Below are 13,241 nucleotides of genomic sequence, written 5' to 3' on the forward strand. Positions count from 1 at the left end.
GCAACCTCCGACTCCCGGTTCGAGTCATTCTCCTACCTCAGCCTCCCTAGTAACTGGGATTACAGGCATGCAAACCACCATGCCCGGCTAATTTTGTATTTTTAGTAGAGACGGGGTTTCTCCATCTTGGTCAGGCTGGTCTGGGACTCCCAACCTCAGGTGATCTGCCTGCATTGGACTCCCAAAGTGCTGGGATTACAGGTGTGAGCCACTGCACCCGGTCATTACCAATTTTTCTATTTTTTTACATATGCCAGAATTTATATAATCATCTCCATACCTTTGAACATTTATGGCATCAGATGGTGCTGTGGTTTGAATATGTCTCACAAATTTCATGTATTAGAAAGTCTCCAAGTGGCAGTATTGAAAATAGTTCACAGAATAATGGATTCATGGGTTAATGGATTAGTGGGTTATCACAGCAGTGGAACTAGTGGCTTAATAAGGAGAGGAAGAGGCTTGAGCCAGCACATTAGCTCACTCAACCCCTCATCATAAGATACCCTGCGCCCCCTTGCAATTTCACAGCGAGTCTCCACAAGCAAGAAGTCTCTTACCAGATGTGGTCCCTCAGCCTTGGACTTCTCAGCCTCTAGAACTATAAGAAATAAATTCTTTTTCTTTATACATAGTCTGTTTCAAATATTCTGTCAGTGAGCAACAGAAAATGGGCTAATAAACATGAACATGACTGAGAGCCTTTGCTGTGTCACTTACAAGCTTGTGTCATTGGGCAGAAGATGTTTTTATTCTACCAGAGCTTGATTTCATTTGGAAGTTGTTCTTCACAGGGTGTTGGTATTTGTGAAGTAATTCAGGTAGATGATTTAGTATGGTGCCTGGCACATGGCAAACATTCTATCAATATTAGTTTATCAACAATTATTTCTAGATATATTCAATTTTCATTACTACAAATAATTTTGCAAAAAATAAAAATTTCTGTCCATGTACTGAACCTCACTCTAATTGAAGAAGGCTTATGAATACTGAATTTAATGGCATTTTGGGACAGAGTGAGACAAGGGACTTTTGGGGGAAATCAAGAAACAGAAAGAGAGAGAGAGAAAGTAAAGAAAAGAGGGAGAAGAAGTGAGGAAGAGAAGAAAGGAATAGAACAAAAGAGAAAACAATAAAATGTAAGAAAGAGAGAAATAAAAAGGAAGGGAGGCTGGGAAGCAGGTTTAGCCACTCTTGCCTTCGGTAAAAACAATATGATTTCTATTTTTCATTTCTTGTCCTGCCATATTACTTGGCAGGGTGACCCTGCCACAAGGATTAAGACCTTTGCTCTAATTAACTGTTGGGGACAAGCCTGTTACTACTTGGCATTCTGCTGTCATTCCTATGACTGTTTTAGCAATTGCACTGAAAAGACCAAGCTCTGCAATTTTCATTAAGATTAATCAAGAACAACTTTCGTAGATCATTAATAAACATTGCATATGACAGAGCCCAGTGTCAGCCCTGGCATCTTCCCAATGATCAGGACTCCCCAGAATAGACACAGGATATGTGAAGAGAAGCCACCTGGAGCCACTTTTCAATCTATGCAATAGAAACTATGATATAAGCCTATTTTAATTAATTTAATTTTATGAACAGGCATGCATGAGATGATATTAAGTGTTTCATTGGAAATAAAATTACATTCAATCTCTTTTTTGCCATTCATCTAGCTAATATCATGTTTCTAAAATTAACTATTTTTGGTCAATTGAATTTACTATGAGGCTCTTTTGATTAGGGCTTATTATCTTGTTATTCTCAGATGTTTATTGACTGACATTTTCCTCTTTCAATATCAGTTCTGCTAAAATATTAGGAATGTACCAATGTATGTAGGATCTCCTAAACTATATGTTGATCCTTTGGGTATTGGTGGCAAATTTTAGGCATCAGAAGCAATCGTGCAAATCTGGAGTTGGGAGGTGGGCTACCATGATGACTAAGATAGATGGCTTTGAAGTCAGATGATTCCAGAATTGGTGCCCTTGTGCTGCCACTGACTAGTCGTGTGATCTAGATAGAGGTAATTATACAACCTCTGTTAGCTTGTATGGCAGAGGCACCTGACAGTCTTAACTGAAGCATACCCTGAGGGTGACCCTATGGTCTAAGAAGAGCGTTAGTTTGGAGTTCCAAGCTAAGGAATCGGAGAGTGGCCAACATGGAGATCCACCGCTTACTCATGAAGAACAGCCAAACCTCTGGTTCATTCCCCTGGCACACAGGCTATAAGGGGACTGAAGCCCTTTGCTTTGGATGAAATGGGGGTTGCTAGGTAGAGAGCACTAAGTAAAAATGCTGTATAAACAGCATGCTTTTTACAAATGGCAGTTGTCTTTTTGTGCAGGGTGCCACCACTGGACCACCCCATATGTAATTTCCCCCAATAAACCCTATGTCTCATTTGCTGTGTCTAGGTCTCATCTTCAGCCTGAGACACAGCACCATCCCTGCTGGAGGCAATAGGGGTCCAGCTCTACATAGCTCCAATTTTCTCATTGGTAAAGTAGGAGCCAACTTCCAGATCTTCCACTCATTAGGACAAACCTGTCTAGCTATATTGTTTGTTGTTTGCATCCATTCTCATTGTTGCTCTAAGCGAGTCTGATTTGTCCATGCTGCAGACGTACTTAGTTCTTCAGTAATTGACCTGTCACCCCTCCCTATCTTCTAGAATTTTTATGAGGACTTAATGAGCCAAAGCACACAAGACATGTATCTCAGTATTTGGGATATAGTGAGTGTTTAGGAAACTCAAGCGGCCGGGCACGGTGGCTCACGCCTGTAATCCCAGCACTTTGGGAGGCTGAGGCAGGCGGATCACGAGTTCAGGAAATCAAAACATGGTGAAACCCCATCTCTACTAAAAATACAAAAAAAAAAAAAAGAAAAAGAAAAAAGAAAAAAAAAGTTAGCCAGGCGTGGTGGCATGTGCCTGTAGTCCCAGCTACTGAGGAGGCTGAGGCAAGAGAATCACTTGAATTCGGGAGGTGGGGGTTGCAGTGAGCCGAGATCACGCCACTGCACTCCAGCCTGGGTGAACAGAGTGAAACTCTGTCTCAAAAACAAAAACAAAAACAACAACAACAACAACAACAACAAAACCAAAACAAAACAAAAAGAAATTTAAGCTGCTATCATTATTTTATGAGCACAGAATAGAAGCTATGGTAAAACAATAGGTTTCTGTAACTCAACTGCATCAAATTTTCCAGTATCCAAACTCAGGCTCCCTTGCAAGATTCTATTAAAAGTATTTCCATAGTGATAACATGCATGCTACCTATTTGAGTTTTACCATTTGAGGTTGAGATCTTATTATCCTCATTTTGCAGAAAAGGCCATGGAGGCTATAAGTTAAGTCACCCACCCATCATTACAGACCTAATTACAGGAAGAGGCAGGAAACAGGGTAGGTCTGTTGCTGCCTGTCAAGGGCTTCTCAACCCATCCCATTCACTCAGTGTATTTTCTATGTCACCTTACAGTACAATAGGCACTCTTTCAGGGAACCTTTGTCACGATCACATCCAGCAATGAATTATAATTTTAATAAAATGGAATCCTGGCTGAAATTCTTGGAGTAGTCAATTGAAAAATAAATTTAATGTCATGATAAATGTTTAATTAAAATTTGTATGTCACATATTGTCTGTTGGGTGACTCTTGGAACTCAGCTTTGATGCGTTATCATCCCTTCCTTTCTATTTCACAGCTGCTGCTCTATTTCAGGTCCTTACTTCTCTCCCCTGGATTAGTATGAGAATATCCCCAAACCAGTTTCCTTCCCCTTGGCCTCTGCTTCCTCCATTCCAGTGTCAATGGGAGAGAGAGTTATCCCTTTCCACAGTCGTCTTCCTGACATCCAGATCTGACCATGTCACTTCCCTACTTTAAGAGTCAGTGACTTTTCATTGCTTGAGGGATAAAGCCCCAGCATATCTTACCCTAACCCTATTGTTTTAATTTAGAATTGTGGTAATTACCAAGGTCAGCTTCAACACTTAACACACACACATGCACACACACACAAACATGTATAAGCACATATATACCACACATGTACATACATTTATACACATATGCATACACATGTACACATATACACTCATGCACACATACATGTGGCTTTTGCCATTCTTAATAGCTAGCATGACTCATTGTTCAAGCCTTTGTTTCCAGGAAAAAAAATACACTTTGTTTCTTGGTTAAAAAGGCTACTGTGCAAACAGCTCAGTAAAAGGCAAATGACGGGGAAAAAGCTTCCCCTCATATTTGTAGTTTTGATTGTCTTGACTCTTGCCCACTTTGCATTTAAAAAATTATTTTTTATTTTATTTTTTGTACATTCACAGATAAAATTGTATATATTCATTGCATACAACATGAAGATTTGAAGCATATATACATTGTGGAATGACTCAATCTAGCTAATTAACACATGTGTTACCTCACAGTTATCATTTTTATGGGGAGAACACATGACATCCAATCTCTTAACATTTTTCAAGAATAAAATATGTTGTCAACTATAGTCACCAAGCTGTGTAATAGGTCTTTTGAATTTATTTCTCCTATCTAATTGAAATTTTGTATCTTTTGATTAACGTCTCCTCAACCACACTCCAACCACCCCAGCCCCTGATAATCACCATCTCTACTTCTATGGGATAGCTTTTACAGCTTCCACATAGGAGTGAGATCATGAAGTATTTATCTATCTGTGCTTAGCTTATTTCTCTTAATATAATGTCCATATTCATCTATTTTATTGAAAATGCCAGGATTTCCTTCTTTATGGTGTGATAGTATTCCATTATGTATATATACACCACATTTTTCTTTATCCATTCATCCATCGATGGGCATTCAGGTTGATTACATATCTTGGCTACGGTAAATAATGCTGCAATAAACATGGGAGTACAGACATTTCTTCAACATCCAGATTTCATTTCCTTTGGATAATTACTCAGCAGTGGAATTATTAGATCATATGGTAGTTCTAATTTTTAAGCTTCTGAAGAGCTGCCACTGTTTTAAATAATGACTGTATTAATTTACATTTGCACCAGTAGTGTTTAAAGTTTTCTTTCCACCACCTCCTGGCCAATACTTGTTATCTCTTGACTTTTTGATAGCAGCTATTCTAATAGGTATGAGGTGACATCTCATTGTGGCTTTTATTTGCATTTCCCTGATGATTAGTGATGTTTAGCTTTTTAAAAAATATAGCCGTTGGCTTGTATGTCTTCTTTTGAGAAAATGTGTATTCAGGTCCTTTGTCCATTTTAAAATCAGGTTATTGATTTTCTTGCTATTGAGTTGTGGGAATTTCTTAGATATTTTGGATTTTTAACGTTTTATCAGGAGTATAGTTTATAAGTATTTTTTCCCATTCTGTAGATTATGTTCACTATCTTGTTTCTTTTGTTATGCAGAAGCTTTTTAGTTTGATGTAATCCCATTTGTCTATTTCTGCTTTTTTTCCGCAGCTCTTGTAAATAAACTCTTGTAAATAAAATCTTGGCCTTTTTTTTTTCCAGATAGTTTGCTGTTAATATATAGAAATGTTACTTATTTTTGTATGTTGATTTTATATCCTGCAACTTTACTAAATTTGTTTAATTCTAACCTTTTTTTTTTTTTTTTTCGTGGAGTCTTTAGGGTTTTCTCTATATAAAATCATGTCATCTGCAAAGAGAGACAATTTAACTTGTTCCTTTCCAACTTAGATGCCTTTTAATTCTTTCTCTTGTTTAACTGCTCTAGCTAGGACCTCCTGTACCTATGTTGAATAGAAGTGGCAAGAGTGGACATCCTTGTCTTTTTTCAGATCTTAGAGGAAAATATTGCAACTTTTTATTGTTTAAAAAATTTGTTTTAGTGACAGGGTCTGCTCTGTTGCCTAGGCTGGTGTGCAGTGGCACGATCATAACTCACTGCAGCCTCAAACTCCTGGTCTCAAGGGCTCCTCCCACCTCAGCCCTCTGAGTAGTTAGGGGATTACAATTGCCACTATGTCCAGCTTGGGGGAGGTCAATTTGAAGAACTAAAGCAGTCCCCTGTGGCTGCCAAAGAGAATACAGTGGTGCTAACACAGCAACCTCAAATTCCTAGGCTCAAGTGATCTTCCCTCCTCAGCCTCCCAAGTAGCTAGGACTACAGGCATGTGCAACCACACCCATATAATTTTTAAATATTTTGTGGAAATGAGGTCCTTCTATTATTGCTCAGGTATCAGACTAGTCTCATACTCCTGACCTCAAGCTATCCTCCCACCTTGGCCTCACAATATGCTGGGATTATAGGTGTGAGCTGCCGCACTTGGCCTAAATTCTTCTCATTGAGTATGATATTAGCCCTGGGTTTGTCATATACATGGCCTTTATTATTTTTAGGTACATTCTTTCTATACCTAATTTATTGAGAATTTTCATCATGAAAGGCTATTGAATTTTGTCAAATGCTTTTTCTGCATCTATTGGAATGATCATGTGGTTTTGCCCTTTATTCTGTCATTGTGGTGTATCACATTTATTGATCTATGTATGTTGAACCATCCATGCATCCTGGGATGAATCCTACTTGAGCATGGTGAATGATACCTTTAATGTGCTGTTGCATTTGGTTTTCTAGAATTTTATTGCATGTTTTTGTTCATCAGGAATAAAATCAGGAATATTTTTGTAATTAGGAATATTCTATAATTTGCTTTTTTGTAGTGTCTTTGTCTGGCTTTGGTTTCTGGATGATACCAGCCTCATAAAATGAGTGTGGAAATATTTTTTCCTCTTCAATTTTTTGGAAGAGTTTGAAAAGAATTTATATTCTTATTTAAATTTTGATAGAATTCATAGTGAAACCATCAGGTCCTGGGCCTTTTTTAGATGAGAGACTTTATATTACTGATTCAATCTCCTTACTTGCTGTGGGCCTACTAAGATTTTCTATTTCTTCATAATTCAGTTCTGGTAGATTGTATGCCTCAAATGAATTTATTCATTTTATTTTATTTGTTTTTTCTTATTTAGTCCAGCGATAGGTCTTTCAATTTTATCGTTTCAAAAAAATTCAACTCTTGGTTTTGTTTATTTTTTCTATTTTTTTTTTCTAGTCTTTATCTAATTTCTGTCCTGATTTTTATTATTTTCTTTCTTCTGCTAACTTTGGACTTAGTTTGTTCTTGTTTTTCTAGTCCCTTGAGGTGCAATGTTAGGTTGCTTATTTGAGATCCTCTTTTGTGATGCAGGTGTTTATTACTGTAAACTTCCCTTATATAACTGCCTTTGCTGTATCCCATAAGTTTATTATGTTGTTTTCCAATTTTGTCTCAAGAAATTTTACAATTTTCCTTTAAGTGCCTTCATTGACCCATTGGTTGTCCAGGAGCATGTTGTTCAATTTCAATGTATTTGTGAATTTTGTGAAGTTCCTCCTGTTATTCATTTCTAGTTTTATACCCTTGTGGTCAGAAAAGATACTTTATATGATTTGAATCTTCTTAAATTTGTCAAGATTTGTTTTATGTCCTAACATATGAGCTATCCTGGATAATCTTTCATGTGCAGTTGAGAATAATGTATATTCTGCAGCTATTGAATGAAATGTTCCATATATGTCTATTAGGTCTACTTATTTGAGAGCATAGTGTAAGTCTGATGTTTCTTTATTGATTTCCTGTATGGATAATCTGTGTACTGCTGAAACTGGGATGTTGAAGTCCTCTACTATAATTACATTATGGTATTATCTTTCCCTTCATATCTATTAACATTTGCCTTGTATTTTTAGGTGCTTTGATGTTGGGTGCAGATATATTCACAATTGTTATATCCACTTGCTGAATCATCCCTTTATCATTATGTAATGACCTTCTTTGTTCACTTTCATAGTTATTAATGCAAAGTCTATTTTATCTTGCATAAGTATAGGTATTCCTGTACTCTTTTGTTTTTTATTTGCATGTAATACCTTTTCTATCCTTCACTTTCAATCTATGTGTGTCCTTGCAGGTAAAGTGAGCCTTGGTAAGCAGCATATAACTGAGTCTTGTTTTTCATTCATTCAGGCACCCTGCGGTTTTTGATTCTAGAATTTAATGCATTTACATTATAGGTAGAGACTTACTACTGCCATCTTGTTAATTGTTTCTAGTTGTTTTGTAGATCTTTTGTTACTTTCTTCCTCTCCTTTTGTCTTCCTCTGAGGTTAAGTGATTTTCACTAGTGTTATATTTGAATTCTTTGCTTTTTTTTTTTTTTTTTTCTTTTGAGACAGACTCTCACTCTGTTGCCCAGGCTGGAGTGCAGTGGCGGGATCTCGGCTCACTTACAAGCTCTGCCTCCCGAGTTCATGCCATTCTCCTGCCTCAGCCTCCTGAGTAGCTGGGACTACAGGTGCCCGCCACCATTCCTGGGTAATTTTTTGTATTTTTATTAGAGATGGGTTTTCACCATGTTAGCCAGGATGGTCTCGATCTCCTGACCTCGTTATCTGCCCACCTCAGCCTCCCAAAGTGCTGGGATTACAGGCGTGAGTCACCGTGCCTGACCCCTTGCTTCTATTTTTTGTGTATTTACTATAGGTTTTTGGTTTGTAGTTACCATGAGGCTTATGAAAACATCTCTCATTTATAACAGGTTATTTTAAGCTGATGGCAACTTAATTTTGATCACACACACCCTACTGTATATTTTTAAACCACTTTGTCCAGCATTTTATATTTTTATGTAAATATTTACATTCTAATATTGCATATTTCTTAACAAATTAGCATGACTATTATTATTTGTAGTAGTTTTGTTTTTCATCCTACATTACAAAGATATAAGTAATTTACATCTTTTTCCAAGTTTGAAAAGTTTTCTGTTACTATTTTTTAAAACAAGTTTTCTACCCTTTTATCTTTCTGTTCTTCTTCTAAAACCCACAGGACTTGAATATTTGCTCTTTTGGAGTTGTCCCATAAATCCTGTATTACTATACTATTAGAGTATTCTGAATTTTACTTTGTACTTATTTTTACCAGTGAGTTCTACAGTTTCAAATGTTTTTATTATACTCATTAGCATCCTTTTCTTTCAGCTAGAACTTCCTTTAGCATTTCTTATAAGGCAAGTCTGTTGGTGGTGAATTTCCTCAGCTTTTGCTTGTGTGGGAAAGTCTTTATCTCCCTTTATTTCTAAAGGACAGTTTTACTAGGTATAGTATTTTTGGCTGGCAGGTTTTTCATTTCCCTTCAGCATTTTGAATATATCTCCCACTTTCTCCTAGCCTGTAAGGTTTCTGCTGAGGAGTCTGATGTTAACCGTATTGGGACTCCTATACATGGTATTTGCTTCTTTTTATTGTTGTTGCTTTCAGGATCTTCTTTTTGTCTTTGATTTTAACAGTTTGATTATTATGTTTCTTTGACTATTCTTATTTGGGTTGAATCTGACTGAAGATCTTTGACCTTCATGTACCTGGATATTTACATCTTTTTCCAAGTTTGGAATGTCTCCTGCTACTATTTGTTTAAATAAACTTTCTACCCCTTTATCTTTCTGTTCTCCTTCTAAAACCCCCATGACTTGAATATTTGCTCTTCCGATGTCCCATAAATCCTGTAAGCTTTCTTTATACTCCTTTATTCTTTTTTCTTCTTTGACTGTATATTTACAAGTAACCTGTGTTGGTGTTCATAATTTCTTTCTTATGCCTGAGAAATTCTGCTGTTGGTGTTCTCTATTGCAGTTTTCATTTTGGTTATTATATTTTTTGGCGCTCGGCTTCTTTTTAAAAATTATCTTCAATCTCTCCATTAAGTTTCTTGTTCTGGTCACTTATTATTTTCCTCATTTTATTATTTTTTTTGCATTTTCCTTATGTTTGCTGGGATTCCTTAAAATAGTTATTTTGAAATATTTGGCAGGCAGTTCACACATCTTGATTTCTTTAGGTTCAGTCACTGGCACCTTATTTTGTTTCTTAATGATGTCATGTTTCCCTGATGATTTTTGACCCTCATCATTGTGCCTCAATCCCTGCTCAGTTGAATAAGTAAGTTCCTTATTATAGTCTTCACAGACTGAATTTTCCTGGGAAAGCACTATGGCAGGTGTGGTGCTGCAGCATTCCAGAAGCCCGGGGCAGCTGCAGCCAGAGTGACATTGCTAGAAACATGGTACCTACTACATGGGTATTACTTCTGGGTGGGCCAGAAGCCTGGGACCACTGAGGCTTCCAATTGCTAAGGGATGTCCAGAGGCCAGGTCCATTAATGTCAACCTAATAGTGGTGTGTGCCTGAGATCGGGTTGGCCAAGCAAGCCTGTAGCCTCGAGCTGTGTGGTCCTACCTGCCATCGGGGCATGTGTAGAGGCTTAGTCTGTGGGTACCAGCCTGGTATATGGTACCATGAGGGTCTGCCTAGTGCTGGGTTTTGCTGTGGCAGGCCTGGTGTTGGGGTCCAAGGAAAAGTCCTATGCCCACTTCCTTCTTTTTTCCCCAAGTGGATGGTATACTTTTCTGCACTCTGCTGCTTGGGATGGGGGAAGGATGATATGGGTAATGTAATATAAATTTGTCCTGCCTACTCCCTTTAATGTGCCTTTTCTTATTATTGTGCTACAGCTGAGTATTATGACATCTCACCTGATTTCCTTAGCTTTTTTGAAGCTATTTTCACATATGAATACTTGCTCAAATTGATGTTTCTGTTAGAGAATAATCACAGGAGAGTCCTATTTCACTAACTGGCTTTACTGCTCCTCACCCACTTTGAAACCTGCCAATGCTCTAACTAGCAGTAGACAACCCCGGCCTTTCCTGATATTGGCACCCTCTCCTCAAATGTCTGTGGTTGTAGAGGATTTCTATCACATGTTTGGACTGATCAGTGAGCAAGAGACTAGGGTCATTTTGAGTACTGGTTTGCCATTTGCACAAAAATTATAGATCTCACCTAAACAAGGAAACTATTGGAGTTGTTAGATATAGTGACTAAAAATCCAAATGCCATCTTACCATCAGAACACTGGCCCCTTGTTATCTTTCTGCACTCTGGAGATTGATGGTATCCTAACTTTAAGAAAATGTCAGAAATAGGGACAAGGAGAGCTGCTGAAAGGGGAGGACAAAACTTCAAACAGGGGTCCATTTCTGACAGCATATAAAGAGGGTGAACATGAAATCTGGGGACACCAGTCAATACATGGTTTATTAAGCGAACATTATGTTACATGCAGTATAATATTATGAACATTTCCAGTCTTTATAGCTTCTCTCAAGTTTACAAATTGGAACAAGCAACTTTGCAGCTGAATAAAAAATTCCATCTTGTGTAAGCAGTAATTGGTTAAGACTATTAACTTTTTGATAAAGCTATGTAACTGGCACTTCCTTCTAAACACATTAAGGTGCAAATATTGTTCACCAGCCATTCCTCAGAGTGAAATATTTGACAGTAAGACTGGAAACTATAGAAGTCTGAGCCAATTGCAACCAAGGTTTGCCTAATTCCAGGGCTCCTATTAATTCCTTTTTAGCATGCTTTCTTGCTAACTAGAATAGTTAATACTGGACCTCATGTTACTTAGATTAGAATCAAAGAGTTGTTTGGATATTAATAGATTTTGATTCATACAGTTTGAAAAAGACTTTGAATCATTTCTCACTGTTCAATTTCAAAACTCCAGAAAGGAGATCTTAAATTCAATAAAATGATCAGGAAGAATAAGGTCCTCTCCAGAAAGAGAAATAATAATGCTTCTATTAAAGTATTGGATTATAGATGTTCATTTATTTTACAATGTTATCTCTGTAATGTATCTTTTACTTAAGGCTAAGATACAAACCCTTATGGCAAGTCTGTAGAAAGTTTTGCTACTTAAACTCTGATGTTTTTGTGGCTATAAATCACAGATTTTCAGAACTGGCGGAGACTTCAAAGTTGTCTGACCTGATTTTCTTATTTTGTAGGCAATAAATTTAATTGTTCCCCTAAACGACACCCATGCACAAAGACCTCAATGTGACATGTTTATCACTGTATTTCTAGGGCTTAGTCCAGTTCCTGACACATAGTGGAGCTCAATAAACATTTGTTGATGGATTTACTGATTGACAGAATAAGGCTCACATACCTAATTAGTTGTAGAGATCTCTGATCTTCTGAGTATCAGTCTGTATTAGTCTGTTCTTGCATTGCTATAAAGAACTACCTGAGACTGGGCAATTTATAAAGAAAAGAGGTTTAATTGACATGTAGTTCCACAGGCTGTACAGGAAGCATGACTGTGGAGGCCACAGGAAACTAACAATCATGGCAGAAGGTAAAGGGGAAGCAGGCACATCTTACGTAACAGAGAAGGAGGAAGAGAGCAAAGACACACTTATAAACAACCAGATCTCACGAGAACTCACTCACTATCATGACAACAGCAATGGGGAAATCCACCCCCATGATCCAGTCACCTCCCATCGGGCACCTCCTCCAATACTGAGGATTACAATTTGACATGAAATTTGGGTAGAAACACAAATCCAAACCATATCGCGGTCCATTGTCCCCCTTTACACCAGTTAAAATATTGTTACAATTCATCCTAGTTTTCAGGGAAAAACTCTCAAACGTTCAAATTTGCAGTTAAAAAACATCTGCAGCCTTTTCCATTAACCAACACCTGAACAAAAGGGAATTCTGTGTTGGAACCCATAGATTCTTCTCTCCATAGTTCCTAAAGTGGAGTACTTCTGTATCTCTACAGAAGACAGGGAGATAGTAGAAAGGACATCTTGGGTCTCTTTTTCTACCTACCTACTTGGTATTAGGGATAGTAAAGGGTTTGGTTTCCATCATACACTTCATAGATAAGTACCATAAATTCTCTTCCCACTTGTGCATCTCCTGATTCCATTGTTTTGGCTTTATAGGAGACTTTCAGGTAAATCCCTTAAATGAGGTGTAAGGCCTCTGAAATTGCTACTCAAAATTTTTTCTTTCCACGGGGACCAATGACATAAGAAGACTGTGACAACTGGATATTTTTCTTGAGATATGATAAAGCTCTACATGTGCCTTTCCAGAGGTAGGCTGCTGTCACTATGGACACATGCCTTCTGCTGATAGAAAGGTACTAAAAAGATTTTGGAAATTCTTAGTCTCTTTGCCCTTTGCTGGAATGGTAATCCAGCAGTCTTCAAAGAGGCTTGGATGCAGGCAGAATTACTCTGGATCCACTTTGA

The 13,241-nt window shown here is 37.6% G+C and overlaps 1 protein-coding gene across 2 annotated transcripts in view; it reads right to left on the minus strand.

Annotated features, from left to right (window-relative positions):
- The window catches only part of ADCY8 (adenylate cyclase 8), a 269,745-nt gene that overhangs the window by 144,494 nt on the left and 112,010 nt on the right, over positions 1-13,241 (minus strand). The gene's annotated exons all lie outside the window — the stretch shown is intronic.

This window comes from Piliocolobus tephrosceles, chromosome 7 (assembly GCF_002776525.5).
Source record: "Piliocolobus tephrosceles isolate RC106 chromosome 7, ASM277652v3, whole genome shotgun sequence".
In the NCBI taxonomy this organism is placed as follows: Eukaryota; Metazoa; Chordata; class Mammalia; order Primates; family Cercopithecidae; genus Piliocolobus; species Piliocolobus tephrosceles.